Source organism: Lepeophtheirus salmonis, chromosome 6, assembly GCF_016086655.4.
Source record: "Lepeophtheirus salmonis chromosome 6, UVic_Lsal_1.4, whole genome shotgun sequence".
NCBI lineage: Eukaryota > Metazoa > Arthropoda > Copepoda > Siphonostomatoida > Caligidae > Lepeophtheirus > Lepeophtheirus salmonis.
In genome coordinates this window covers 4,347,226-4,354,770 of record NC_052136.2, presented here as the reverse complement: position 1 = coordinate 4,354,770, position 7,545 = coordinate 4,347,226, and the positions used below count along the sequence as shown (strand labels likewise).

The following is a 7,545-nucleotide window of genomic DNA, read 5'->3' as shown; positions in this document are numbered from 1 at the left end:
ATGAAGCGGAGTTTAAGGAAGGAAAGAAAAAGAACAGGAGGTATTTGTACAAATATCATTACTGTTTACAATTTGTGGTCAATAATATGTTGTTCATATAATGAAACAAGGGAACCAGATAGCTATTGCAAGTCTGTTCACTCACAAGAACAAAAGTCTTAAATTTAAGCATTATTAAGAACCCGTCCAGATTCTTCTGTTTCATTATTTTGAATGTTTGTTATTAACAATATACTGAAATTAGTTGAGAGCCTTTTGACAGAGCTCAAATTAGAACTCACTGAACTTAGTTATTTTCCCAAAGGAAAGTGATAAACTCAAGGAGAAATAACTGTTTTTGGCGTAAAATTTCCTTAAGATTGGTGCTCAATACGGTGTGGAAACCAAAGATATTCCTAGTTTCCAGCGATACATGGCCCAATCAAAGATTTGTGGAATTTCATATTGAATTTAAGCTTCTTTTCATTGAGACTATCTTGAATCATCCCTGCATCAGCAACCCCATGGCTTTAGCACATTATATTATGGAAATAACTTATAATAAGACTTTCTTAATGAAAGACAATATCTCATCACCTTGACAAGCTTGTTTCATTTTTATTTTACTAATAGCTACACGAAATAGTAAGCTGCTTAGAGAAGGTTTATGAAAAATATCAACCCCTGAATGTACAAAGTAGTTCTATCTTAAAAATAAGGAAATTGATGGCTTTGTTAAGGAACGTGGTTGGTACATTCAACCTTATAACATTTCTCTCCAAGCCATAAACAAAAAACTCATGATCCCGAAGTACACACTTTTGAATCGGCGAAGATGGTAATTACGTGTACAAAAATAATTAGAAAAAAAAGTATAACTTTTTTGTATTGATAATATAATTATTGTTTTCAGGAGTTAAAAAATAAGAAAAATAGCACTACTCTGTAGCTGATAGACTCAAGTAAAGAGACTATTAGGGAAAGAGGAGTCATGTATATCAATCAAGAATATTTTTTTCAGCCCTAATTGTAATTTGTCTAAAATTTTGTTTATGCACTTTCAACTTCTTTTGCGCTGTTCATTGTTATCACGTCTTTTGACTAAGATTCATCTAATGTAATTTAATAGAAGTCAACGTTTCGGAAAAGGTTATGTATTTTTCTTTAGATTTAGCTGGAAACCTAAGCTATTGATTAAACAATAACTCATAGTATTTGAATCATAATTATGCTCTAAAAAATTATAAAATTTATTTTAAAACAAAAGTACACAACCCTAATCATCAACGAATATATTTTTTGATTGAGGTTACGTAAATAATGAACATAATTCATAAACATAGTTTTTGTTTACTTTTTAGTTGAACCATCTTATCTCTTCCTTCCTTTTTATTCTCTTTAGAGTCAAACAAGTGGAAAAATAATTCCCTGAGAGTAGAATTAAAGCGATAATTTTGGAGTTGTACTAGTAAGTGTCTTTAAAGTTATGAATGGATAACTATATCAAGTTGCCACTACAATGACAAAGTTGCTATTAAACTCAAATTATATATAGAGGTAGACCAATTTTTCTTTTTCTTTCTTTCCCTTGACTAAAAACCGCTGTTGCTCGGTAAAGTCGTAATATAGTAGCATTAGGGTACTGAGGTATATAAACGCTACCATCCTAAAAAGAACATTGAAACTGTTATTGGCAGAGCCGTTCGTTATATGAATATTAATCTACAAATGACGTAATTTACCTTCAAATTTCTAACCCTTCCTTTTGAAAAAATAATGTCACAAGAAATAACGATATTTACTTTTGTAGCTCAACCGGTACAAAATATTGACATAATGACAAAGCAACTTAACCCTCTCCGTATATTATTCAATTAATTATCAGTGTTAAACAAAGGGACGTATACCAAATCACTCGCAATCCAAGTGTCTTGCCATTGAATGTATTTTTGCTCACTTTATTAGATGTATATAAGTTAGTTCAATATTTAGCTTCCTCATTCTACATTCAATTCCGTAAAAGTATGTATACACCTACTCATTTTGTGTTACTTAGTGAATAATAGTGATATCATGTACTTAATTGGACATATTGGAAGCTATATTTCCAATTAAAAAACGAGGAAAAGCGAAAGCTTCTAAACATCCACCCTAGAATGTGGGTACACATATAAATTATGTAGATGTTGTGACACTCCTCCAATTAATGTGATAGATGTAATGTTGTTTTTTCTTTGAAAACTGATATACCCAACAATTATTGAGGAATTATCTGTTAGAGAAAAAAAAACATTTTCGAAAAATATACTTTTTGAAGGATGGATAATGTTAAAAAGTTTTTAGAAAAACAATTTGGTAGAGAAAATGAAATAAAAATAGTTTCAAAAAATATTTTTTTTATTTTTATTTATTTAATCTTTTCTGAATACGCATTTAGTAAAATAAACTCAAACATATTTCTGTAATATTTGAAAAAATAAGAGCAATTATATAACACACGTGATAGTTGTAATAAAAAAAAAATATGACAATATCAAATCAAACTGTAAAACAAATATCTTTGATTTGACTAATTTTGGATGTGTTGGAGAAATTCCTACTCCTTTTGATAAGTGGTTGTATAGATAATGGCCTTTTTGTCCCTCTTTTTTTCCGTTTCTGTCTATACTTATAAAACAAAGGCTGAAAAGTCCCAAGGTTAACAAAGAAAACATATTTTCTTACGCTCAAAATTGGCTTTTTTAAAATTAGTATTTGCTTTTTGGAGAGGAATCCCCATTCCACTTTTCAAGACATTGGTTAACTTGAACGATAATTTTTCCCATGGAAGAAAAAGTTTGAAATCAAAATTCAATATTTTATTTATGATTCTGTTGTTTTGGAAATAACAGAGGTAGCGGCACACTGAGCAGAATAACTCTCTGCCTGAAGAATTTTTTTGTCATAAATTTTGACGGCTGTCTTTTGAAGGACTTGATGAGGACAACAACAATTTTTATATAATGCCAAGTCACTCAGATCAGTTCATATAGATTCTCTTTTGAACTGTATCAATATATATTTCTTCCCAAAAATGTATTTCTCCAGTCTTCCACTTCTTTACCACTCTTATTGTTGAAGTAAATGAAACTCAGAAAAGAGATTGTTCTTGTTAGAATTATTTATTCCACACTCATTTTTGATTCTTCAAATCCCTAGGCTATCGTTGGCTTAAATATTTTCTTCAAGTGTTATTGTTTTTTTTTGCTTTTTCTATGTACTTTCATTTCTCCAGAAACCAAATGACAAATGAAAGGAATACAGTTGAGTTATGGAAAATATATAAATTGACAAAAATTTCTTGAGTAGAATTTCATTGCATAAATTTCTATATATACATTAAAAAATTTAACCTGCAACGGTTCATTTATAATTATTTGGTATCAGTGCGGTTAAGTAAACTATACTTTTAATTTTTTCAGGTATTGATTTCTTAATTATATAGTAGAGATACTTTTTGAAAGATTTTTAATGAAAATAGTTTGTATACACATGTAAAATAAATTTTTAGCACTTGAAAGAATACATCTATTTAAATTGCTACATTAGCATATTTTTTTAAATAGGTAACGGAAAGCTGTAATAGACAAAAATCTATGTAGATTTAATATAATATTTGTAACTATTGGCAAATAATCCTAATCTCCCCAAATCAATATTAATAGGCAAACTTACAATCGTACAAAATATCCGTATATTTTGTCTAATGAAAATAATTCTATACATTTTATTGTAATCCTATTGAAAACTTAATTTACTGTAGATATATTTTAACTTTTTGTTTTACATTGGCAATATTAAAATACCCTGGGACAAAGTATATCAGAGACACTGTTTTAATTACTGTTGTAAAAAATTTGCCCTTAGACGTCTGTGAAATTTTTTGGAGTAGATCATGAAAAGTATTTAAATTTTCCAAGGCGATTAAAATGATTTTTTCATCTTGAAGAAAGAACATCTAAGAATCAAGTAATAACTAGTGTGTGCGCTCATGAAAGACGAAGTGTAACGCTGATCACTTGTGTGGGAGTTCAAAGATTACGTTCTTGTCGGACATATAGTAGAATTGAAGATCTAAATTGGAGTATATCCTGGTTAAATTGGGATTTACGTTTTATTTCTTCGACTTAAAACTGATCCATTGTAACACTTTTTTAAAGTTTACATTGATCCCGTCATAACTTTTTCTTCAAATCCTAATGTGAATATATATCTAAGGTTTTTCGACACTCATACATAAACATTCTTACTATATAAACATTTAAACAAAGATGTATCCTTAATATTAAGTATGTTTATCGATGAACATTTTCGATCTGCAACCTTGTATCTAATCTAATTTTCCATAAAATTAGTATTTTCACACACTGTTTTACTAGGCAAATATGAAAATCATATTTATAATTACTTTATTATTATTCATTTTTTGACCTGTCTCAATGCTTATAACGGTTTACTTAGAGTTCGTAAAAGTAAGATATAAAAATATTTTTGTTTGTAAAAGTAATACATATTAGGTACGAATACAAAGATATTTAAAACGACCGTAAAAGTATTAAAAAACAGTTATAACGTGCAAATAATATATTTATAAATATGTCGTATAAAAAATAGTTTATAGTCTCCAAAATCATCGTACCTCATTCCCAGTAACCTTGAAATTTAGCCATGGATTGCAGTGGGAAATTTGTTGTTTGGAATTTTATAAATGTATGAGAGAAAGCTTTTAAGATTATTAATTGATGACCTGCATTTTTATAGTGGAACAATTTTTTCTTGACCAATATTTCTAGTACAATTTCTAGACACACATTATAGAGATCTTATCGTCATCCAATGTATTTACTTAGTTAACGTGAAATTGTTGATAGCCAAACAAATAGTATTCAGGGCGTCTGCAGTAATAGATCTGATTAAAAAAAAAAAAATAAATTTAATAAAAATTTCAAGTATAATTTACAAAAATACAAAGCTATTATAAGAAAATTCAATATTTTGAAGAAAAAAAATCAAAAATTTAATTTTCTGCTCTGCAGCATAATTTGCCCGAATGAATAAAAATTTCCCCATATTTTTGCGTATATTTTTTTAATTCTAACTAAAAAATTTTATATAAAAAAAAATAATGCAGTGATTCTACTGCCCTCCAGCCCACCATCTACAGACATCCGTTTGTATTTCTTTCATAAAAAATAATACAAAAATCATAATTAATCGAAAATTGAGGTAATGTGCCACCTTTGTATATGTATATCAAACACCAACTTATTGATGTATGATTATTATAATAACATATAATTCAAGACTAACTGCATTTTTAATCATGGGATTATAATCATCAATTCCTGAGCTTAAATCTAACTTGATGATATATACTTTTGTACTTATGTACAAATGAAACATAATTCAACTGCTAATCAAATGCATTTCAAGATATTTCTACAAGCATTAATATCAATGCAGTTTAAATGAATTTCTTAGAAAAAATACATTAATATTATTTGAGGAGGGAAAGGATATAATTGATATACAGGGATACCTCAGGATACGAGTTTAATTCATTATATGACAAAGGTAGTAACTCAAACTAGAGGGTGGGGGGTATTTTATCAAAATGATTGTATCCACTTTTCACCAAATTTTTATCTTTTTTCTAAGAAAAAGGGAAAAATTTGCATATATTGAAGACAATAATGAAATTTTATAATAACAGCAATAGGTTTACAAAGATATAAATAGAGGATATATATTTTAAGGGCATTTTTAAGGTCAACGGTCACAGAAAGGTCATTTTGTCCCAATTTTATATTCTTAAGTGGGTATGTTGTTTTGTAAAACTTACTAAAAATAATTATACAATTTAAATCTCAATACTAAAATAATACTAATTATATTATAATTAGTTTATTCTGATAAACTACCTGTAACTTCATCAAAATCATACCATGCTGAATTAGCTTTATAGCATATGTGTGATAGATATGTTTTTAAATTATTTGCATATTTATCAACGGATAATGTTCTGTAGTTTTCTTTTATTTTGAATAAAGATGAGGGTCTTGGCATAGAAAGGCTGGTGGCCTTATTGTATCGAATTTATAAATAGAGCCGTTCGATTTGAGCTTTTTCTGATATGTTAGAATTTGTGAATTTTTTAGACTTAAGTAAGTCAGCATTGCGTTTTCTATCAAAATTCTTATTTTGAGCCTTTTAACGCTAATTCAATTTCTTCCAACTTTTGTTGTGAATCCTTCAATCTCGTCCAGATGGCTACAAGCTCACCATCTTGACGTACAAGACTACAAAACTTATTCATTCCATCAATTGGTTTAAATTCTATAAGGTAAATTGACTTTGCCTTCACAATGCTGTTACTAGCAGAACTCAAATTACAATCCTCTCGAATAAAATCCATTGGCTAATTTTGGAATTGCAATAGCAGTGACTTTTTAAATTCTATCTGAATGTTCATTTACAACACTACTAATTGCAGAAAGAATTTTGTCCCGATATTTAGAAGATTGAAATGACTCCATAGTTGTGAATTTTAAGACTGGCCTGGAAATATTTAAAAGATCTTAGGATTTGTTGTCTTAAGATCATGATAGAGTTCCTTCGTTCTAAGTGTCAATTTATTGTATCCCACGTTAGTGGATGATGTTATTAATAGGAAAGGATCAATTAAGTGAATACCTATCAATGCACCCACTGCTAAATGGATTATCAGAAAATTGACGTCTTCTAATGACCGCGCCATGCAAGCCAGACTATTGGTGGCATGTTCATATTTTGAAAGGAAAGACTAAATATATGGATCTAGTTAAAGAGTCACAACACAAAGGTAAAAAAAAAGATGAACCCGGTTTTTTCGGAATCCTAGAGCGTAATTCTTCCTAGGTAATATATAAACTGAAAATTGGGTACTCTGCTTCCATGATTAAAATCTGTACTAAAAAGATTGGTAATACAATGTATATATTGTTCATTGATGAAATTGTGCTGACTTGTAGCAGTCGTCAGGCACTTACTATATATTTTTTCTGAGCCTATTCCTTCCTCAATTACTCTCAAAGATTGACGGGTTCACAGCTAAACATTAGCACTGGATGTGTATGGCATAGAAGATGATCTTCATCCCTTTTTCTTACTCTCATCGTCATAGTAGGTACTGACAACGTCAGAGCTCGTCATTATGAGCTCAACAATTTCAGAAAAAGTTTGAGCCGAAATGGCCTTACCTGCCTGCCGTGTTTGTGAATTGTGTGGTACTGTATTTAGATCAATCACATTAGGATGATCTAAATGATACTTCCACTTTCGATGGAGCAGAATGTTTCCACTATGCCTGCAAAAGCCTGGTTTTGAGAGCAGTGGTATACACTCATAAGTAACTATAAAATTGAGGCTTTATCTTACGAGAAGATATACGTATATGACGATAACATTGTGAGATTTCATCCCTTTCACTATCATCATCACATGCATGATTGTCTATAGAAATAAATGATCTCTTTTTTGATTTGATTT

General features: G+C 29.3%; 1 pseudogene; it reads left to right on the top strand.

Annotated features, from left to right (window-relative positions):
* Positions 1–213: 213 nt before the first annotated feature.
* On the top strand, positions 214–821 carry LOC121119341 (26S proteasome non-ATPase regulatory subunit 8-like; annotated as a pseudogene).
* The last annotated feature ends 6,724 nt before the right edge of the window (positions 822–7,545 follow it).